General features: G+C 49.2%; 1 long non-coding RNA gene across 1 annotated transcript in view; it reads left to right on the top strand.

Moving 5' to 3' along the window:
• The window catches only part of LOC134911889 (uncharacterized), a 79670-nt gene that overhangs the window by 7761 nt on the left and 47029 nt on the right, over positions 1–24880 (top strand). The gene's annotated exons all lie outside the window — the stretch shown is intronic.

Below are 24880 nucleotides of genomic sequence, written 5' to 3'. Positions count from 1 at the left end.
GAGTCAAACCAACAATTATTGACATGGTGGAAGAATGGGACACAAAAAAGAGAAAAGAACAATCAGAAGAAAGAGCACAAAAAACCCCAGAGACATACTAAAACAGAACAGGGACAAAGGAGGAGACCAAGAGATAAAGACACAAAGGAAAGACGGGGCAAAGACAGATGGGGAGGGAGGTGGAGAGAGAGATGGGAATAGAGATGAGGGCAAGAGGGCTAGAGAGACAGAAAAAGAGGGGGAGGGAGCGAGAGAGAGAGAGAGAGAAAGAGACAGCATAAGAGTGGGGACAGACGGGTATAAAGGGGGATATAGAGATGGGCCCTCATTCCGAGTTTTAATTTTTATTTTAATGGGTTTAATGAGCCCTACACACTTGTCAGCACACCGCCGAGCTGCCCGACGGCCAAAGTGACCGGCGGGCGACCAGGCGGCGGGGGTGGGGTGATGAAGGGAGTGAAGTTTCTTCACTCCCCCATCACCTGGCTCCATAGCGGTGCATGCTAATATGGACGAGATTGTCCATATTGGCCTGCATGCATAAGCGACGGGGCACCAACGATGAACAAGCACGGGGCCGCGCATCGTTCATCGTTGGTGCTTACACACTGAATGATATGAACGAGTTCTCATTCATTAATGAATGAGAACGCTCATATCTTTAGTGTTATCTTCCAGTGTGTAGGACCCATAAGTTTGTCTGCTGTTATTCAAATAAATTGGACCTTTTTCTTTTTTTAAATAGCAACATTTATCTGTAAAATCCCAGTGTCATAATGAAGCAATATGTTTATCTTCATCCACTATTAAACTTAAATAATCTTTATTGCAAAAGGGTGATACAGCGCCACTTGTGGGGTATAGTCTCAGTACTAGCTTGATTTATATGTTGTAATAAAAAGATATATGATGTAATAAAAAGGTATAAAATACACAACCACCTTGTTAGAGGTGTCAGCCACCCCTTAAGGGTGCAACACTAGTATGGTGCTGCCAGAGAAAAGATATAGTGGAGGGATAAGGGTACCGGCGACCAATGTTGTGTAAATATGCAAATAATTAATGTTAAAAGCTTAAGATTTATGAGCCAAAAAATATAAAATCGAACAAACAGTTTTAATAGCATATATAGATAAAATACATAAAAGGTCATATAATATCCGAATCAGGTAAAAAGGTAGCAAGGTAAAAGACTTAGCTTTAAAATAGGCAAGGGGGTCACTGCAGGGAACCCAACGCGTTTCGTCACATCAGACTTCTTCAAAGGGTCAGAAGAAGTCTGATGTGACAAAACGCGTTGGGTTCCCTGCAGTGACCCCCTTGCCTATTTTAAAGCTAAGTCTTTTACCTTGCTACCTTTTTACTTAAATAATCTTTAACCTGAAAACTCCACGAAAAACATTACTCTCGATAAGCTACACTATATGCTGTATCATGCAAAAGAGGAGATGGCTCATCACCACGTTCAGCAGGCAGATGGGAAAGGGTGCACATGGAAGATGTGCAGATATGAACAGACCCAGGGAGATGCTGCAGCTACTCAGCTTAGCCCATTCAGAGGGCCAATGCACAGGGACGGTTGTTTTAAAAAATTCCTTCCCAAGCATCTCTCCACTATTGTTGTGTAGCTGTCACAACTGAGGGCCTGAGCTGACGGGAGGCAGCCTCAGTTGTAGGGGCTGAGATGTACCGGAACCTGGGAGGTTGTATCAGACCCCTGGACATGTAAGTATCATGAAGAGAAACCGCCCGAAGGCGTGACCACGACAACTTGAGTGAAAGTCAATGATATTTATTTATGACAGACTCCATGCATAACAGTAGCAGTAAAAAGAAACATAAAAATCAGCAGAGAAATAATAATACAGTTCCTGGGTACTACAGGGTGGCAGGGGCCACAGAGCTCTGGTGGTATGAGACAGTTCTTATTATCTGCAAGTTGGAAAGTCCTTACCAGGCTCAACTGTAGCAATGAGGAAAGCCCAGGGTCGTACCAGCTGGTGTTCCAGGGAAAGCTGGACTGCTGTAGGTAGAATGCTGCTGTGGGTACTGGTTAGAACCAGACAGGTGTTGGCACGGAGTGGATACTGGCTGGAACCAGTCAAATAATAAATAAAGCTTGAGAGCGATGCAATATAGATGAAATGTAGAATTTGAGAGCGGAGAAATAATAATACCGGTGGAGAGAGGTAAACTGCAGAAAGGACACCGGCCCTTTAAGAGAAGCTGTACACTGCTGGAAGCAGGTGATTGTTGTAGCTGGAAACAGGTGAGTCCAGTATGGATCGGAGAGTCAGGCTACACCGCAGATGGAATGCTGGTGCGGGTCTCTATCAGCAGAAGTCTGAAGACAGGAGCTGGAACCTGGAAGACATTCACAGAAGAGAGACAAACTGGAACTAGGTTTGACAACCAAAGCACTGACGTCTTCCTTGCTCAGGCACAGCTTACTTATACCTGCAGCAAGGAAGGGGTTGGCTAGGCAATTATGCAAAACAACAATACAGACAGCAGATTGGTGGAAATGATCAGATGACAAAATCCAAGATGGCTGCGCCCATGCAGACACTTGGAGGGAAGTTTGGTTTGTAATCCATATGGTCTGGGAAACAGTAATGGCGGCGCCGGCCACCGGAGACAGGAGACGCCAGGCTGATAGATGCACATTTAACCACGCGGGCACAGCGGAGGCCGCGGCTGATGAAAAGACCACTCTGCATGTGGAAACTCAGGAACAGCGGAATCCGGTCCTGGAACGCTGAGCCCGCCTTAGGAGGCATCTGATGGGTAAGAAATGGTGTCCAGATACCCGGATCGTGACAGTACCCCCCCTTTTAGGAGTGGCCCCAGGACACTTCTTAAGTTTACCTGGCCATCTGGAATGGAATTTCTGGATGAAGACTTGTGCCAACTTGGAAGTGGGGAATCCATGACAGAATCCATTGAGGGATGAGACCACGGACGATGAGGAACAGACAAGGAAACCAGTTGCCTAGTGGGTAACTGGAGGGATACTTTGTGCTGGGCACATTTCGGGCAGGAGGCCACAAATTCAGCAATGTCCTTCTTTAGGGTCGGCCACCAATTTGACCTGGAGACGAATTTTAAGGTCTTGCGTATGCCCGCGTGTCCGGCAAAGCGAGAGGAATGTGCCCAATGCAAGAGCTTCCTCCTGAAAGCCGGCTTCACAAAATCTTTCCCTGGCGGGGGCATAGAGTCCATACTCACTGCGGAGAACGCCACTGGATCAACATTACAATGCTTGACAGTAGACTCAGACTCATTTTCTTGCTCCCTAGAGCGGGAAAGGGCATCAGCCTTGTGATTCGGGGACCCTGGACAAAACTGTAGTTTGGAGTCTTGGCACGGATGAGACGGGACATCAGAAGACTTGTAGGAGGATATGCGAACTGGAAGCTCTTTTTGGAGACAGGTCTCTGAGCAGGAAGGACCCCATGCCAGGATACGGGTCGACTTCCAATCAACTTGAGGATTATGCAAACGTAGCCATGGAAGGCCTAGGACCACAGGATGGGTGGCCCTGGGGATAACCTGGAAAGAAATCAACTCTGTATGCTGGTCCCCTACCTTCAGACGGATAGGTAGGGTCTTGGAGGTAATCACCGCCTCAGGAATCCTACTGCCGTCCACGGCAGTTAGAGATATCGGTGATGACAGTCTCTCAGTGGGTAGAGACCACTGCTTAACGAACCTCTCTGTAATAAAGTTTCCGGCTGCTCCAGAATCCAACAAGGCAGTGAGATTCTTAGTACGCTGAGCCACCTGCAGAGAAACGGAGAGATTGCAGTTACTTGGAAATGGAGAGAAATTCGTCACTCCTAGCTGACCTTCTCCTTGGTTAGCTAGGACTTGAGGTTGTCCCGGACGCTTGGGACAGGACTTGACAACGTGAGAAGATTCGGCACAATACAAACAGAGACGCTCAGCGAGACGTCTACTACGCTCTGCCTGAGATAATCGAGAGCGACCTATCTGCATAGGTTCCTCCCGAGACGGAGATGGCTGACGAGGAATGGAAACTGTAGGAATCCTGGGAAATGTGGATCTTCCACGTTCAACAGCCCTTTCACGGAACCGTAAATCGACCTTAGTGCAGAGGGAAATGAGCTCGTATAAAGTTAAAGGCAAGTCTCTAGCAGCGAGCTCATCTTTGATACGCTCGGATAGCCCTCCCCAGAAGGCTGCATAAAGAGCGTCATCATTCCAGGAGACTTCAGATGCCAAGGTCTGGAATTGCACCAAATACTGACCGACAGTTCGCGTCCCCTGACGCAGTCGAAGGATCTCTGAGGAAGCTGATGTCACTCGACCTGGCTCATCGAAAATTCGTCTGAACGTTGCCACGAAGTCAGCATAGGATGACAACAGGACTTCAGACCTTTCCCATATAGGTGAGGCCCAGTCTAGAGCGGCACCAGTGAGTAGAGAAATAAGGTATGCCACCTTAATGCGGTCAGTAGGGAAACTGCTGGGTTGTAATTCAAATTGGATCTCGCACTGGTTTAGGAAACCCCTGCAGGCTTTAGGGGATCCATCATATTTAGCAGGAGTCGGCAAGTGAAGATAGGGAACAGGAACAGGTACGGTGGGTGGGGACACCACCGGAGGCGCTGGAGTCGGCACACAGGACGCCCCTGATCCACGGAGGGCCGCTTGAATTTCATCCAGCCGGGAGGAGAGGTCCTGGAGACAGCGAACAACATGGTCCTGAGCAGCCTCCTGACGTTCAAGGCGGGTTGCCAATTCTTGTATCAGCCTAAGCGCTTGAGTCAGGTCTCCGGCTGGATCCATTTGGTCAGTGCTTACTGTCACAACTGAGGGCCTGAGCTGACGGGAGGCAGCCTCAGTTGTAGGGGCTGAGATGTACCGGAACCTGGGAGGTTGTATCAGACCCCTGGACATGTAAGTATCATGAAGAGAAACCGCCCGAAGGCGTGACCACGACAACTTGAGTGAAAGTCAATGATATTTATTTATGACAGACTCCATGCATAACAGTAGCAGTAAAAAGAAACATAAAAATCAGCAGAGAAATAATAATACAGTTCCTGGGTACTACAGGGTGGCAGGGGCCACAGAGCTCTGGTGGTATGAGACAGTTCTTATTATCTGCAAGTTGGAAAGTCCTTACCAGGCTCAACTGTAGCAATGAGGAAAGCCCAGGGTCGTACCAGCTGGTGTTCCAGGGAAAGCTGGACTGCTGTAGGTAGAATGCTGCTGTGGGTACTGGTTAGAACCAGACAGGTGTTGGCACGGAGTGGATACTGGCTGGAACCAGTCAAATAATAAATAAAGCTTGAGAGCGATGCAATATAGATGAAATGTAGAATTTGAGAGCGGAGAAATAATAATACCGGTGGAGAGAGGTAAACTGCAGAAAGGACACCGGCCCTTTAAGAGAAGCTGTACACTGCTGGAAGCAGGTGATTGTTGTAGCTGGAAACAGGTGAGTCCAGTATGGATCGGAGAGTCAGGCTACACCGCAGATGGAATGCTGGTGCGGGTCTCTATCAGCAGAAGTCTGAAGACAGGAGCTGGAACCTGGAAGACATTCACAGAAGAGAGACAAACTGGAACTAGGTTTGACAACCAAAGCACTGACGTCTTCCTTGCTCAGGCACAGCTTACTTATACCTGCAGCAAGGAAGGGGTTGGCTAGGCAATTATGCAAAACAACAATACAGACAGCAGATTGGTGGAAATGATCAGATGACAAAATCCAAGATGGCTGCGCCCATGCAGACACTTGGAGGGAAGTTTGGTTTGTAATCCATATGGTCTGGGAAACAGTAATGGCGGCGCCGGCCACCGGAGACAGGAGACGCCAGGCTGATAGATGCACATTTAACCACGCGGGCACAGCGGAGGCCGCGGCTGATGAAAAGACCACTCTGCATGTGGAAACTCAGGAACAGCGGAATCCGGTCCTGGAACGCTGAGCCCGCCTTAGGAGGCATCTGATGGGTAAGAAATGGTGTCCAGATACCCGGATCGTGACAGTAGCCTGGTGCAGCAGGTATAGGTGCTAGGAGCCACAGGCGGACCCCCTTCTCTGTCGGGGCCTGGGACTGCAGTCCCGGAAGACCCCCCTTGGTGGCAACCTTGGATTCACATAGCGCATAGCACGGTTTACCATACAGAGCATGCACAGAAGAGAAGATCAATCACATGCGGATCCACCAGTAAGCACTTCAAAGTAATGGAGTAGCTAACCACCAGTGTGGACAACTTTGACGTGTTTTGCCCATTACAGAGGGCTTTATCAAAGAGAAAGTGATCCAAGGGTGCTCCTATCTCCTTTTATAAGGGCAAAGATATTCAATTACCATCAATTAATTAATTATTTAACGTGTGTAAATGGTATGTGTTCAGGATCCCGGCAGCTGTAATACCGACACCTGAATCCAAAAGCCGACAGTCAAGATCCCGAAGGTAAGTATGAACTGCTGGGTTAGCTTTAGGCTGCGGGACGGGGGGTTAGGTATAGGCACACTCCGGCTGGGTTAGGATGCGGGGTGGGGGAGGTTAGGGTTAGGCTGCAGAGAGGGGGGGGGGGGGGGGTTAGGGTTAGGCACTAACGGGGGGAGTGTTAGGGTTAGGTTTTGGGAAGGGGGGGTATGGTTTAGGCACCACCGCAAGGAGGTTAAGCACCAATAGGGGAGGTTAGGGTTAGGCTGCGGACAGGGGTGGTTAGGGTTAGGCTGCGGACAGGGGTGGTTAGGGTTAGGCTGCGGACAGGGGTGGTACCCTGTGCACCCTTGTCGGCATTTCCGCAATCGGGATGCCGGCGTCAATATACTGACCACCGGCATCCCGACCGCCAGCTTTTCATACTAATCCCATGTAAACACGTATAGCCAGTATTAAGTGTACTCAATATTAGTAAGTTATATCAAATAGTATAATATATAGCAATCCGTGTCTTGAAAAAAATAGTAAACATTTGGGACATTATAAAAAAATATAAGTACATTCCCTTCATGCACTACAACGGTCAGACGCATCCCTCATGCACTACAACGGTCAGACGCATCCCTCATGCACTACAACGGTCAGACGCATCCCTCATGCACTACAACGGTCAGACGCATCCCTCATGCACTACAACGGTCAGACGCATCCCTCATGCACTACAATGCCCAGATGCATCCCCTCATGCACTACAACGCCCAGACGCATCCCCTCATGCACTACAATGCCCAGACGCATCCCCTCATGCACTACAACGCCCAGGTGCATACCCTCATGCACTACAACACCCAGGCGCATCCCCTCATGCACTACACCACCCTGGTGCATCCCCTCATGCACTACAACGTCCAGGTGCATACCCTCATGCACTACAACACCCTGGCGCATCCCCTCATGCACTACAACACCCAGACGCATACCCTTATGCACTACAACACCCAGGCGCATCCCCTCATGCACTACACCACCCTGGTGCATCCCCTCATGCACTACAACGTCCAGGTGCATACCCTCATGCACTACAACACCCTGGCGCATCCCCTCATGCACTACAACACCCAGACGCATACCCTTATGCACTACAACACCCTGGCGCATCCCCTCATGCACTACAACACCCAGACACATCCCCTCATACACTACAACACCCAGACACATCCCCTCACGCACTACAACAGACAGACACATCCCCCCTACCATACGCTATAACACCCAGGTACATCCCCTCACGCACTACATTATTCAGACACACCCCACCATACACTACAACACCCAGACACATCCCCTCATGCACTACAACAGACAGACACTTCCCCCCTACCATATGGTATAACACCCAGGCACATCCCCTCACGCACTACATTATTCAGACACACCCCACAACCCACCATACACTACAACACCCAGACACATCCCCTCATGCACTACAACACCCAGGCACATACCCTCATGCACTACAACAGACAGACACATCCCCCCTACCATACGCTATAACACCCAGGTACATCCCCTCACGCACTACATTATTCAGACACACCCCACACCCCACCATACACTACAACATCCAGACACATCCCCTCATGCACTACAACAGACAGACACTTCCCCCATACCATACGGTATAACACCCAGGCACATCCCCTCACGCACTACATTATTCAGACACACCCCACACCCCACCATACACTACAACACCCAGGCACATCCCCTCATGCACTACAACAGACAGACACTTCCCCCCTACCATACGGTATAACACCCAGGAACATCCCCTCACGCACTACATTATTCAGACACACCCCACACCCCACCATACACTACAACACCCAGACACATCCCCTCATGCACTACAACAGACAGACACTTCCCCCCTACCATACGGTATAACACCCAGGAACATCCCCTCACGCACTACATTATTCAGACACCCCCCACCATACACTACAACACCCAGACACATCCCCTCACGCACTACAACAGACAGACACATCCCCCCTACCATACGGTATAACACCCAGGCACATCCCCTCACGCACTACAATATTCAGACACACCCCACACCCCACCATACACTACAACACCCAGACACATCCCCTCAGGCACTACAACACCCAGGCACCCTCCAGATACACTACAAACCCTCCCCTTCATACAATACAACACACACACACAGCCCTCATACACTACAAACCCCCCCTACATACACTACAGCGCGCACACACACACACACACACACCTAGGCCCTCATTCCTAGTTGATCGGTCGCAAGGCGATTTTAGCAGAGTTACACACGCTAAGCCGCCGCCTACTGGGAGTGTATCTTAGCTTCTTAAAATTGCGACCGATGTATTCGCAATATTGCGATTACACACCTCTTAGCAGTTTCAGAGTAGCTTCAGACTTACTCTGCCTGTGCGATCAGTTCAGTGCTTGTCGTTCCTGGTTTGACGTCACAAACACACCCAGCGTTCGCCCAGACACTCCCCCGTTTCTCCGGCCACTCCTGCGTTTTTTCAGGAAACGGTAGCGTTTTTACCCACACGCCCATAAAACGGCCAGTTTCCGCCCAGTAACACCCATTTCCTGTCAATCACACTACGATCGCCGGAGCGATGAAAAAGCCGTGAGTAAAAATACTATCTTCATAGCAAAGTTACTTGGCGCAGTCGCAGTGCGAAAATTGCGCATGCGCACTAAGCGGAATTTCACTGCGATGCGATGAAAAATACCGAGCGAACAACTCGGAATGAGGGCCCTAATACACTACAACACCCAGGCCAACCCCTACACAACTCACCAGTTGCTGCTGCACATGGACCAGGCATTCTCTTGCTGCACTGCAGTCTGGAGCTCTATGCAATACGTGCACACACTGCTCCCACCTCCTCCAGAGCAGATCGCAGGTCCCGCCTTGTGTGTGAGAGATCTGGGGCTGAGGGGAGGAAGAGCAGATAGAGGAGCTGGGACGGGGCATACACCCATGTGCACACGCCCCTCAGCTGCCTGCTGTCTGTGACTGATACTAACGCTGTAGCCGATATCACAGCAGATGTCAGCACTCACTGCGATAACCCAAGCACCTGACCACCAGTGTGGGGTTATGGATCATAGTGGGGTCGGGCATAGGGGCGGCTGTGGCTGATAGGACCCACAGCTGCCGATGTCAGGTCAAAGTAGGAAAACTTTACTTTTTTTGTGGAAATGATTATGTGCCGCCCTCTGGTGGCCGGCGCTCTAGGCAGCTGCCTAATGGTAGCGCCGGCCCTGCTACTTCTGCCCCCTCAGTCCCACGAAGCAGGGAGTCTGTTGCCAGCAGTTCTCCCTGAAAATAAAAAACCTAACATAAGTCTTTTTCAGAGAAACTCAGTAGAGCTCCTCAGAGTGCATCCAGTCTGCCTGGGCACATTTCTAAAACTGAGGTCTGGAGGCGGGGCATAGAGGGAGGACCCAAGTCACACAAATTGAAAAGTCTTAAGAGTGCCCATGGCTCCTGCAGAACCGTCTATACCCCATGGTCATGAAGTGGACCCCAGCATCCTCTAGGACATATGAGTAATATATATTATGATTATGGGGACATGGTCCTTGTAATGCATTGATAGAGAGTATACTTAGCCAGCCACAAAGAATATATACGCATATACACCTGCAGCACACCTGTCTCTTATCATGAATAAGAGCAATTGATTGGAGGAGACTCTGCTTAAATAGAAGCGTGCATAAAACAGGTGGTTACCTTCTGATGAAACCGTTAAAATACTACAGCGGAGAAACGCGTTAAGGGCACCCTGCTATTGTGCTTTGAAACAATTATCGGACTGTGGGACAGACCCTATTGCCGCAGGCTTGGTGAATTAGCATCACTGTTATGCACTGTAAGGCCCAGGTCCTGCCTGCTTGGGCTCCGGAGAGGAGAAGTTGGATGGCTCCAGTAGGTGAAATCCAGCGGCACGCCGCCATAGCTGGGTGCTGTACTACATTCGTACATCACGCCTTGGATACACAGGTTCCGGCAAGGAGAGGCCGGACGGCTCCAGCAGGGGAAGTTCAGTAGCACGCCGCTGTAGCTGGATGCCACACTACGCTCTGTCTGCATCAGCCCCAGTGAGGAGAAAATCGGACGGCTGCAGCAGAGAAAGTCCAGCGGCAAGCCGCCACGGCTACGGGCTGATCTCTACCAGCGAGGATAACACTACCCGGGCCGTGGCGAGATGCGACACAGTTCTCTAATTTACATCACTTTTCATTTTTGATAGACACGCTACATCATATGTGCCAGTGGATGAGAGAAAATTTCTCTGCACGTCAACTTAAGTCTGCTAATGTAAAAGGTCTGCAACAATGGGTCCACAGTCTGTCCAATAAAATCGGATAAAGGGAGAATATTGCTGCAGTATCTAATATTTCTATCTGAACTTAAGATACAGTCCATAAAATTCAAGTGGTCTACTAAATACCAGCTGTGTGTGGATAAAGAGTTTAGAATATATTGGTGCGGGACATTAGGTTCTATTCTAGCCACACAAGTGGAAACAAAAGAAATCTTGAAGCTAAATTGGATAAGTGGCAGCTGTTAATAGATACAATATTGTGGACTGACGTTTATGCATGAAATTATACTCTTTTTTGTAGCAGTATTTTAGTAAGTACCATATTACATTGTTTCAATGGCTGTTTAGTGATATTATGCATGTGAAAATGAAAAAAGAAACGACAGAAGTGGACCAAAATGCGCTAAGAGGGTGTGATAAAAATAAAACTGTATACGTTCACCACTTTTTTTTAATCTCCTCCACGTTTGCGTATGTGGATATATTCCTCATGTGCATGTAAGGAAATTGAATAGAAAAATATGCCATATGGTGAAGCACCGTTTAATACGTTTTAAAAGATATCACAATTCCAACATCAACAATTTAAAAGTGCAAATAATGACAAATGAGTGGGGGATCCTTCGTAGGCTGCAAAATGAACAAAAGGACACGCACCTTGAAAAAGACCCGATTTGGCGGGTTGAAACGCGTTGGTGGACGTGTGGGGAGACGGAAGCGGCTGATCTGACTGAGAACCGACAGGAGAGCCATCTACACGTGTGGTCTGCTGAACCCGGGCAATCCAATGGACTCGTGCGCTGTCAGAATTGTTCTTGGTGAATAGTCTTACATCCAGCCGGTAATTGTTCATTTTGCAGCCTCCGAAGGATCCCCCACTCATTTGTCATTATTTGCACTTTTAAATTGTTGATGTTGGAATTGTGATATCTTTTAAAATTTATTAAACTGTGCTTCACCATATGGCATATTTTTCTCTTCACTTTCCTTACATGCACATGAGGAATATATCCACATACGCAAACGTGGAGGAGAAAAAAAAAGTGGTGAACGTATACAGTTTTATTTTTATCACACCCTCTTAGCGCATTTTGGTCCACTTCTGTCATTTCTTTTTTCATTTTAAAGTCTTTTACGGTATAATAAAATTGTTTAAATCTTTTATGCGCTCTCTTATACATGTGATCTGTGTTCAGAACTCGGTATTACTTCAGACTACTAAGTGAGAGCTGCATCTAGTTTTTTATGATTTCTTATGATATTTTGGTGACCAGTAAAGTATACTAGACATTGTATGTAAGCAAAATAATTTTTATTTAAATATATTGCACTTGGCCTGAAATAATATCTACACGCAGATGTGGTTAAGGCCCATACACATTAGACGATGTCGCTCTGTGAGCGACATCGTCTAACGTTTCCCCCTCCCGGGCCGGCCGGTCGGCGGCCGCCTGAATGTACTGAGCGATATGACAGCTCATATCGCTCAGTGACGTCACGCCCCCGCCAGCCCTGCATGAAGGTCGTGGACGACCGTCCACATCCTTCATGCATGCCCTGCCGACAGCGACGATCGTTGCCGACCCGCGGGGCCGCGCATCGTCCGTCGCTGGCGGCATACACACTTACGATTAAATGAGCGACGTCGCTCATGGAGGGGGAAAATGAGCGACGTCGCTCATTTAATCGGCAAGTGTGTATGGACCTTTAGACCTTTAAATAGATCTGGCATTGTGCGTCTGCGTGTGTTTATAATTGTAACTGCGGAGGAGTGGCCAAATGGCAGTGCCTGGAACCGATAGTGACAGTCCAGCAGCGCAAATCTGAGATAAGCCTGCTGAGGCAGCCAGATCGGAATGTGAAGGTACGCATCTTTGATATCCAGGGATACTAGGAATTCCCCCTCTTCCAGACCTGAGATCACCGCTCTCAGAGACTCCATCTTTTAATTTGAATTATCTCAAGTATGGGTTCAATGATTTTAGGTTTAATATCGGCCTTACCAAACCGTCCGCTCGGTACCACAAACAGGTTTGAGTAATAACCCTTGTGTATTTGGTGAGGTGGAACTGGAACAATAACATTTGTTTGAACCAATTTTTGAATGGCTTCCTGTAGGATAGCACTTTCTGGCAGCAAAGCTGGTAAGCCTGATTTGAAGAATCGGTGAGGTGGAAGCTCCTGAAACTCCAGACTGTACCCCAGGGCAACAATATATTTTACCCAGGGGTCTAGGCAAGATGACGCCCAGATGTGGATGAAATCTTTTAGTCTCGCTCCCACCTGCCCGATCACCAGGCTGGGAGGTCCACTGTCATGCTGAAGACTTGGAGGCAGCAGAACCTGGTTTCTGTTCTTGGGAAGCTGCTTGTGCAGGTTTTCTGGATTTCCCCCGACCTCCTCTAAAAACAGTGGAAGGGGGTTTGGACTTTTTAAGTTTTGCGGTCCGAAAGGACTGCATTGTAGACGTAGGATAAGATTTACTAGTCGGTGGTGTGGCTGAGGGAAGGAAAGTTGACTTACCCTCAGTCGCCGTGGAGAGAGATCCATGCATCCAATGAGTCCTCTGCGTGCCGAGACAGCCATGGAAGAAACTCTTGCATTAAGCAGGCCAAGGTCTTTCATGGCCTCCACGTGAAACCTGCAGAATCCTGTATGTGATGTAAAAACAAATCAATGTCACTCCTATCCATAGTATCTAATTCCTCTAGTAATGTGCCTGACCACCTTACTATGGCTTTAGAAATCCATGCACAAGCAATAGTGGGCCTTAAAGCTATGCCTGTAGCGGTGTATAGTGATTTCAGCGTAGTCTCAATCTTGCGGTCAGCCGGTTCTTTTAACGCGGTTCAACCAGGGACAAGTAAAACCACGGCCCTCATTCCGAGTTGTTCGCTCGGTAAATTTCATTGCATCGCAGCGATTTTCCGCTTAGTGCGCATGCGCAATGTCCGCACTGCGACTGCGCCAAGTAAATTTGCTATGAAGTTAGTATTTTTACTCACGGCTTTTTCATCGCTCAGGCGATCGTAGTGTGATTGACAGGAAATGGGTGTTTCTGGGCGGAAACAGGCCGTTTTATGGGCGTGTGGGAAAAAACGCTACCGTTTCCGGAAAAAACGCAGGAGTGGCTGGAGAAACGGAGGAGTGTCTGGGCGAACGCTGGGTGTGTTTGTGACGTCAAACCAGGAACGACAAGCACTGAACTGATCGCAGATGCCGAGTAAGTCTGAAGCTACTCTGAAACTGCTAAGAGGTGTGTAATCGCAATATTGCAAATCTTTCGTTCGCAATTTTAAGATGCTAAGATTCACTCCCAGTAGGCGGCGGCTTAGCGTGAGCAACTCTGCTAAAATCGCCTTGCGAGCGAACAACTCGGAATGACCTCCCACCTTTTTAGACAACCGAGATACAGAAGCGTGTACTATCGGTGGGTTTTCCCACTTTTTCCTGTCCTCTTCGGGGAAAGGAAGAGCAATGAGAACCGTCTTTGGGATCTGGAATTTTTTCTCTGGGTTCTCCCGGGATTTTTCAAACAAGGAGTTTAACTCCTTAGAAGCAGGGAAGGTAAGGGAGGATTTCTTATTGTCTGTAAAGTAAGCCTCCTCCACCTGCTCAGGTACTTTCTCAGTAATGTGTAAAATGTCCCTAATGGCCTCAGTCATTACTTGCACCCCCTTAGCAAGGGATGCATCACCCCCCTGCATATCGCCATCACTGCCCCCTGTATCAGAGTCGGTATCCGTGTCAGCTTGCATTATCTGGGCAAGATCACGCTTTTTCGGATACGTAGTAGGGGTCCCAGTTGAGGTAGTGGGAGTTGAAGACTTCAATACCCCAAGAGAATTCCTCAAAACCTGCGTTTCTTTCTCATTATATGACATCCTAGATGAAATCTGTGATATCATTCCCCTTATAGAATCCCCCCATGGTGGTTCAGACTCAGAAGGCTGAGAAGGTACACGGCAGTCCTGAGTACATGGAATAGACTCTTCAGGAGTATATACACACCTAGCAGCACAAGCCACAGAGTTCCTAGACATGGTAATGTGAGATATACAGACACACACAGACACACACACACACACACACACACACACACACACACACACACACACTCACACACAGGAAAATGTAAGACACAGTTTCCCCCAGAGTACCTTCAGAGAGTAACATAGTATAAGGAGACAGCCACACAACGCCCCAGTAGGCAGTTAATACAGTAAAAGCGCGGTGCTGACTGAGTAACCTTAATAGGGTAATCAGTAGTCAAATACACTCTCCCCCCCTGTCTATAACACCCTGGTACCGCAGAAGTATGCTGGAGTTATGTGGAGGGCAGCGCTCCCTGTCAGCGTCTCCTTCTGATGATCTGCAGGGAGAAAATGGCGCTGGTGAGTGCAGGATCCGCTCTGAGGAGAAGTCCCGCCCCCTGTAATGGCGCGTCTTCCCGCACTTAGTTGTTTATACTGGCCTGAGGTAATTTGCAGCTAACAGCGGGATTAGCCCCTGTTAGCCTTATGTGACCAGTGTAGGGTGATTGCGATGGCCCAGGACGCCCCTCAGAGCACCGTACACAGGGTGCCACTGAGCCTTCCGGAGCACAGCCTGTCAGAGCAGCGCTCCCACCCTTGTGCCGCCATTCCCGCTGGCGACCCGCTTCCCGGGCCGCCGGTGCTGTACTCACCACTCTTCTTTCTTCTGGCTCTGTTAGGGGGTGGTGGCCGTGTTGCGGAAGTGAGCGGTCGCCTCGTGGGTTTGTGATCAGCACCCTCAGGAGCTCAGTGTCCTGTCAGCAGAGAGAGAGTACCATTAACTTCTAGAGTTGGTTCCTACTCCCCCGCCCCTAAGTCCCACGAAGCAAGGAGGCTGTTGCCAGCAGTCTGCCTGTACCTAACTAACTCAGAAAAATAATAAAACTGGAAAAACTTCTAAGAGCTCCCCTAACTGTGACCGGCTCCTCCAGGCACATTTTCTAAACTGAGTCTGGTAGGAGGGGCATAGAAGGACTTAATGTTCCCATGGCTCCCAAGGGACCCGTCTATACCCCATGGTACTAAATGGAACTCCAGCATCCTCTAGGACGTATGAGAAAATAGGATTTTAATTACCTACCGGTAAATCCATTTCTCGTAGTCCGTAGAGGATGCTGGGGTCCATATTAGTACCATGGGGTATAGATGGGTCCATCAGAAGCCATTGGCACTTTAAGAGTTTAATAGTGTGGGCTGGCTCCACCCTGTATGCCCCTCCTACCAGACTCAGTATAGAAACTGTGCCCGAGGAGACGACATACTTCGAGAAGGAAGTACACAGATAGTGGCGAGATTCATACCAGCTCACACAACAGGCAAATCCGGCCAACATGCCGCTACAACTCAGCAACAGCTGAAACAGTACTGACGCAGTAAATAACGCAGAACTTACCTAGGAACCAGGCAGTACTAAACTATAATAACCAATGCAGGAAAACGAAGCGCTGGGAGGGTGCCCAGCATCCTCTATGGACTACGAGAAAAGGATTTACCGGTAGGTAATTAAAATCCTATTTTCTCTTACGTCCTAGAGGATGCTGGGGTACATATTAGTACCATGGGGATGCACCAAAGCTCCCCGTACGGGAGGGAGAGCGCGGAGGCTCCTGCAAGACTGCTTGACCAAACTTGAGGTCATCAGAGGCCAAAGTATCGAACTTGTAAAACTTGGCAAACGTGTTCAATCCAGACCAAGTAGCAGCTCGGCAAAGTTGTACAGCCGAGACACCCCGGGCAGCCACCCAGGAAGAGCCCACTTTACGAGTAGAATGGGCCTTTACAGATTTTGGACACGGCAATCCTGCCGTAGAATATGCATGCTGGATGGTGAACCTGATCCAGCGTGAAATCGGCTGCTTAGAAGCAGGACACCCAATTTCTTGGGATCATAGAGGACAAACAGGGAGTCAGTCTTTCGATGACGAGCTGTCCTCTTCACATAAATCTTCAAAGCCCTCACAACATCCAAGGCCTTTGAAGCAATTGAGGAGTCAGTAGCCACTGGCACCACAATAGGCTGGTTGATATGGAAAGCCGATACAACCTTAGGCAGGAATTGTGGACGAGTCCTAAATTCCGCCCTATCTTCATGGAAGATCAGATAGTGACTCTTATAAAGCCCCCAATTCCGACACGCATCGAGCAGAAGCTAAGGCCAACAAAGTGACCGCCTTCCACGTGAGAAACTTGATGTCAGCCTCCAGCAGTGGCTCAAACCAAGAAGATTGCAGGAACTGCAGCACAATGTCCAGATCCCAGGGAGCCGTTGGCGCCACAAAGGAAGGCTGGATGTGCAGAACCCCTTTCAATAAGGTCTGAACCTCAGGGAGGACAGCCAATTGTTTTTGGAAGAAGATGGATAAAGCAGAGATCTGGACCTTGATGGAGCCCAATCTCAGGCCTATACCCACACCTGCTTGCAGGAAAAGGAGCAAACGTCCAAGTTGAAACTCCACCGCAGGAAATTTCTTGGATTCACACCAAGAAACATATTTTTTCAAAATACGATGGTAATGTTTAGACGTTACCCCCTTCCTAGCCTGTATCAGAGTAGGAATAACCTCACTCGGGATACCTTTCCGAGCTAAGATCTGGCGTTCAACCGCCATGTCGTCAAACGTAGTCGTGGTAAGTCTTGAAAAGCGAACGGCCCCTGCAGTAGCAGATCCTCCCGAAGAGGTAAGGGCCTTGGATCCTCTAACAGAATATCCAGCAGATACGCGTACAAAGCCCTCCTTGGCCAGGCCGGCGCAAAGAGGATTGCCAGAACCTTTGTTCTTCTCACCAGCTAAAGAACCTTTGGTATCAGAGGAAGTGGAGGGAACACATACACTGACTTGAACACCCACGGTGTTATCAGTGCGTCCACCGCCACTGCCTGTGGGTCTCTTGACCTGGAACAGTACATCCCCAGCTTCTTGTTGAGATGGGAGGCATCATGTCTATGTGAGGAACCCCCCACCAACCGGTTACCTCCTCGAACACCTCCGGGTGGTGGCCCCACTCTGCCGGATGGAGATCGTGGCGCTGAGGAAGTCTGCTTCCCAGTTGTCTATTGCCGGAATGAAGATTGCTGACATCGCCAACGTGTGTCTTTCTGCCCAGAGGAGGATTCTTGACACCTCTGACATGGCAGCCCTGCTCTTTGTTCCGCCTTGTCGGTTTATGTAGGCCACCGTGGTCACGTTATCCGACTGCACCTGTACAGCCCGATCCTGTAGAAGGTGTGCTGCTTGCTGAAGGGATTCTTGATTCGACCACTTTCTCTGAAAGGTTTCCCCGAGAGCGACTGCTCCCCAACCTCTTAGACTTGCATCTGTGGTTAAAAGGATCCTTCCTGAATTCCGAACCTTTGGCCTTCCAGAAGGTGCGGAAGTTGTAGCCACCAGAGGAGTGAAATCCTGGCTTTCGGAGACAGGCATATCCTCTTGTGCATGTGTAGGTGAGAGCCCGACCACTGGTCCAATAGGTCCAGCTGAAAAGGTTGAGCATGAAACCTGCTGTACTGCAGCGCCTCATAGGCGGCAACCATCTTCCCCAGAAGGCGGATGCATTGATGAACCGATACCCGGGTAGGCTTTAAGACATCCCTGACCATTGTTTGAATCACCAATGCTTTTTCCACCGGGAAAAAAAACCTCTGCACTTCCGTGTCGAGGATCATTCCCAGGAAAGACAGCCTCCTTGTTGGCTCCAGATGAGACTTTGGAAGGTTCAGGATCCAACCGTGCTTCCTGAGCAGCTGTGTCGTGAGCGCGATGGATCGCAACAACCTCTCCCTGGACAACGCCTTGATCAGGAGATCGTCCAGATATGGAATTATGTTCACCCCCTGCTTGCGGAGGAGAACCATCATCTCCGCCATCACCTTAGTGCTGTGGAGAGGCCAAACGGCACCGCCTGGAACTGATAGTGATCGTCCAACAGTGCAAACCTGAGATATGCCTGATGCGGCGACCATATGGGAATGTGGACGTAAGCATCCTTAATGTCCAGCGACACCAGGAACTCCCCTCCGTCAGTCCTGAGATGACAGCTCTCAGAGATTCCATCTTGAATTTGAACTCCCTGAGATAAGGGTTCAAAGACTTTAAGTTTAGAATAGGCCGTACCGAACCATCCGGTTTTGGTACTACAAAAAGGTTCCCATAATAACCCTTGTTCCACTGTTGAAGTGGAGCTGGAACAATGACCTCTGACACCAGCAATTTTCTGTTGGCCTCCAGAAGAATTGTTCTGTCCGCCAGCAGAGCTGGCAAGCCTGACTTGAAGAAACGGTGAGGTCGGGGATCTTGAAACTCCAGTCTGTATCCCCTGGACACTATATCCAGGACCCAGGGGTCCAGGCCAGACGACACCCAGATATGGCTGAACTGCCGGAGTCTTGCCCCCACCTGACCTTCCTCCATGCCTAGCTGTCCACCGTCATGCGGAGGACTTAGGGGTATCAGAAGCGGGCTTCTGGGCTTGGGAACCTGAGGGAGCAGGTTTCTTTCCTATGGCACAATCACCTCTAAAGAAGGTGTTCGAAGGCTTGTTATCTCTAGACCTCCCTGGGCCGAAAGGACTGTGACATGGCTGGCTTCGAAGCCGGTGCAGCTGAGGGGAGAAAAGTAGACTTACCCGCGGTAGCCGTGGCAATTCACGAATCCAGCGCCTCCCCAAAGAGAGCCTGACTTGTATAGGGTAGGCCCTCTACACTCTTCCTGGATTCCGCGTCCGCAGACCATTGGCGCAGCCAGAGACCCCTGCGAGCCGAGACGGACATGGAGGAGATCCCCGCAGCCATGGAACCCAGGTCCTTCATGGAATCTACCAGGAACACTGCAGAATCCTGAATATGGCGTAAAAATAAATCAACGCACCTTTATCCAGCGCAGACGATTCCTCCTGCAGAGCGATTGACCATCTGGCAATAGCTTTTGCAATCCAAGCACAGGCTATAGTAGGCCGTAATATAGCCCGGGAAGCTGTGTAAATAGGATTTTGATAACCTACCGGTAAATCCTTTTCTCCTCGTCCATAGAGGATGCTGGGTATGACATCAAGACCATGGGGTATAGACTGGATCCGCAGGAGACATGGGCACTCTAAAGACTTTTCATTGGGTGTGAACTGGCTCCTCCCTCTATGCCCCTTCTCCAGACTTCAGTTGTAGGAACTATGCCCACAGAGACTTACATTTCAAAGAAAGGAATTACTTAACTAGTGGTGAGATATCTACCAACTCACACCCTCAACCATGCAGCACACATGGCATTCAACATAACACATGCCAACAGGCATGAACTAATTGCAGCAACATGCTGAAACCAAGATAACACAACTTGTGTAACTGTAATAACTAAACTGCAGGTAAAGTACGCACTGGGACGGGCGCCCAGCATCCTCTACGGACTAGGAGAAAAGGATTTACTGGTAGGTTATCAAAATCCTGTTTTCTCATACGTCCTAGAGGATGCTGGGGACGATATCAAGACCATGGGGTCTATACCAAAGCTCCAGTACGGGCGGGAGAGTGCGGATGACCCTGCAGCACCGATTGACCAAACTTTAGGTCCTCATCGGCCAAGGTGTCAAACTTATAAAATTTAGCAAATGTGTTTGACCCTGACCAAGTAGCTGCTCGGCAACGTTGTAAAGCCGAGACGCCCTGGGCAGCTGCCCAGGATGAGCCCACTTTCCTAGTAGAATGGGCCTTCACCGACTTCGGTACCGGTAAGCCTGCCGTAGAATGAGCGTGCTGAATTGTCCCTCTGATCCAGCGCGCAATAGTCTGCTTAGAAGCAGGACACCCAATCTTGTTGGGAGCATACATGACAAACAGAGCCTCTGTTTTGCTTAACCAAGCTGCTTTTGCGACATAACTCTTCAAAGCTCTAACCACATCTAGAGACTGTGACTCAGTGAAAGTGTCCGTAGCAACTGGCACCACAATAGGTTGGTTTATGTGGAAGGACGAAACCACCTTTGGAAGAAATTGTTGACGAGTTCTTAACTCTGCCCTATCTCCATGGAAGATCAGGTAAGGGCTCTTGTGAGACAAGACCCCCAACTCATACACCCGCCTTGTGGATGCCAAGGCCAAAAGCATCACCACTTTCCAAGTGAGAAACTTCAATTCTATCTACTGAAGAGGTTCAAACCAATCTGATTGAAGGAACTGCAACACCACATTAAGGTCCCTTGGTGCCACTGGATGTGCATAACCCCTTTCACGAACGTCTGAACTTCTGGAAAGGAGGCCAATTGTCTTTGAAAGAAAACTGATAAGGCCGAAATCTGGACCTTGATTGACCTCAATCTAAGGCCCGCATCCATACCAGCCTGCAGAAAAATGGAGAAAACGTCCCAATTCAAACTCTTCCTTAGGAGCCTTCTTGGATTCACACCAAGACACATATTTTCTCCAAATATGGTGGTAATGTTTAGACGTTACTCCTTTCCTGGCCTAAATAAGAGTGGGGATGACTTCCTTAGGAATACCCTTTCGGGCTAGGATCCGACGCTCAACAGCCATGCCATCAAACGTAGCCGCGGTAAGTCTTGATACACACACGGCCCCTGCTGTAGTAGGTCCTCTCGAGGAGGAAGAGGCCGAGGATCTTCTATGAGCAACTCCTGAAGATCTGGATACCAAGCCCTTCTTGGCCAATCTGGGGCAATGAATATTGGTCAAACTCTTGTTCTTCTTATTATTTTGAGAACTTTTGGAATCAGTGGAAGTGGAGGGAAAACATATACCAACCGAAACACCCACTGGGTCACCAGTGCATACACTCTATTGCTTGAGAGTCTCTCGACCTGAAACAATATCTCAGAAGCTGTTAGGTTCCTGGTGCTCAGAACAAGGAAGATGTTATGAAGTGAGTCCAGAGCACAAGGATGTAATGCTGGGAAAGGGGAATGGAAAGGGAACAGCCCCTGGCGCCCTATCTCCGTTGTCTCGCCCGTGCTGTCAGCACACTCTTGCGAGACTATGGTTGCTTGAGCCCATGGCAGCCGCGTTTGAAGGGCGGATTACGTCTGCCCGACTTCGATGCCCCCTCAGCTCTTAATGAGAGACAAAGAGTGTACCGAGACAGGGTGATAACAAGGGGCCCTCTAACTGAAACAACCAAAGTGTCACAACTGAGGGCCTGAGCTGACGGAAGGCAGCCTCAGTTGTAGGGGCTGAGATGTACCGGAACCTGGGAGGTTGTATCAGACCCCTGGACATGTAAGTAACATGAATAGAAACCGCCCGAAGGCGTGACCACGACAACTTGAGTAAAAAGTCAATGATATTTATTTATGACAAACTCCATGCATCACAGTAGCAGTAAAAAGAAACATAAAAATCAGCAGAGAAATAATAATACAGTTCGTGGGTACTACAGGGTGGCAGGGGCCACAGAGCTCTGGTGGTATGAGACAGTTCTTATTATCTGCAAGTTGGAAAGTCCTTACCAGGCTCAACTGTAGCAATGAGGAAAGCCCAGGGTCGTACCAGCTGGTGTTCCAGGGAAAGCTGGACTGCTGTAGATAAAATGCTGCTGTGGGTACTGGTTAGAACCAGACAGGTGTTGGCACGGAGTGGATACTGGCTGGAACCAGTTAAATAATAAATAAAGCTTGAGAGCGATGCAATATAGATGAAATGTAGAATTTGAGAGCGGAGAAATAATAATACCGGTGAAGAGTGGTAAACTGCAGAAAGGACACCGGCCCTTTAAGAGAAGCTGTACACTGCTGGAAGCTGAGCTGGAAGCAGGTGATGTTGTAGCTGGAAACAGGTGAGTCCAGAATGGATCGGAGAGTCAGGCTACACCGCAGATGGAATGCTGGTGCGGGTCTCTATAGCAGAAGTCTGGAGACAGGAGCTGGAACCTGGAAGACATTCACAGGAGAGAGACAAACTGGAACTAGGTTTGACAACCAAAGCACTGACGCCTTCCTTGCTCAGGCACAACCTATTTATACCTGCAGCAAGGAAGGCATTGGCTAGGCAATTATGCAAATTAATAATACAGACAGTGAATATGATCAGATGACAGAATCCAAGATGGCTGCACCCATGCAGACACTTGGAGGGAAGTTTGGTTTGTAATCCATGTGGTCTGGAAAACAGTAATGGCGGCGCCTGCCACCGGAGACAGGAGACGCCAGGCTGACAGGTGCACATCCAACCACGCGGACACAGCGGAGGCCGCGGCTGACGTAATCGCCACTCTGAATGCAGAAGCTCAGGAACGGCGGCGGAGGCCGCGGGAGACGCCATGCCAGATGTATAAGGCGTTACTGTGACAGCGTCCAGAGAGACAGGAGAGGATGCAGGAATATGCACATCAGGATAACAGATGGGATCCGGTCCTGGAGCGCTGAGCCAGCCTTAGGAGGCATCTGATGGGTAAGAAATGGCGTCCAGATACCCGGATCGTGACACAAAGCCAGGGGCTACTAACTAGCCTAAAACTAAATGTATGTGCGGCTTGCCGCCAAAGGAAAAGAACAACAAAGGAAATGCTGACCACACACCGACACAATACTTTTGTGTACCGGCGGTGACAGCATAAGCAGAACCCTCTGCAAAACACCAGTGACAGGAATAACAGAATACAGCGGCCTAGGCCGACGGACGCGGCAGAGCCGCTACTCACGGAACCGGTACGAATACTGGCAAACGGACAGTAACCTCCAATGCTGCCGACACAGACTCTCAGAACTGGAGGACAGGCAGAATCCCAAACGACAGACCGGAGGACACCAAGAAGCCAGAAACTTGACCAGGCACAGGCAAAGCCACTGGACTTCAGGACAGGAACGCCTAACGGCAGTCCACGGGATCAGACACAGGAATCGACACAGGGACTGACACAGGAATTCAGGAACTGGCAGGAGCAAGCTCAGAACTCAAGCAGACTGGAAACTTAGAAATATCACCAGCATCTGCGAACTGCACTGAGCCAGCATATAACAGAGACCTAATTAATAATTTCATGCAGCTGCCCTGTTGCATGACTCCAAACTGACAAGATGCAATTAGCAGCCAGGTGAGGCTGAACACATGGGAACAAGCTGCAATTACACAGACTCACCAGCGGCAGCAACCAAGAGTATTCTAAAACAGAGCAACGGGAAATCCTGGCCTGCAAGACAACTTATAAACATAAAATACATAACTGACATGCAAAACAGGAATGAGCCACAGCCGTGGCTCATAACAGAAGCTTCTTGTCTAGATGAGATGCCTTCATGATTACTTGAGGAACTCCCCAAAGACTTGTCACCTCTGTGAAGACTTCTTGGTGGAGGCCCCACTCTCCTGGATGGAGATCGTGTCTGCTGAGGAAGTCTGCTTCCCAGTTGTCTACTCCCGAAATTAATATTGCCGACAGAGCTTGTAGATGTTTTTCTGCCCTGCGGAGGATTTTTGTCGCCTCTGCCATTGCCGCTCTGCTTTTCGTTCCGCCCTGCCTGTTTATGTATGTGACTGCTGTTAAATTGTCCGCCTGGATCTGCACAGGACGGTCTTGAAGAAGATGTACCGCTTGTTGAAGACCGTTGTAAATGGCACTCAATTCCAGAACTTTTATGTGAAGGCAGGCTTCCTGACTTGACTATTTTCCTTGGAAGCTTTCCCCCTGTGTGATAGCTCCCCAGCCTCGGAGACTTGCATCCACGGTTATTAGGACCCAGTCGTGAATCCCAAACCTGCGTACCTCTAGTAGGTGAGAACTGTGTAGCCACCACAAGAGCGAAATCCTGGCTTTGGGGGACAGGATTATTTTCCGGTGCTTGTGTAGCTGGGATCCGGACCACTTGTCCAACAGGTCCCACTGGAATACTCTGGCATGAAATCGGCCAAACTGTATGGCCTCGTAGGCCGCTACCATTTTACCCAACAACCGAATGCATTGATGGATCGACACCCTTGTTGGTTTCAATATTTGTTTGACCATTTTCTGGATTTCCAGAGCCTTTTCCACTGGAACAAATATTCTCCATACTTCTGTGTCCAGAATCATCCCTAAAAAGGACAAT

This window comes from Pseudophryne corroboree, chromosome 4 (genome assembly GCF_028390025.1).
Source record: "Pseudophryne corroboree isolate aPseCor3 chromosome 4, aPseCor3.hap2, whole genome shotgun sequence".
NCBI lineage: Eukaryota > Metazoa > Chordata > Amphibia > Anura > Myobatrachidae > Pseudophryne > Pseudophryne corroboree.
The sequence above is the reverse complement of the archived record's forward strand: the minus strand, read 5'-3'. Positions and strand labels throughout refer to the sequence as shown.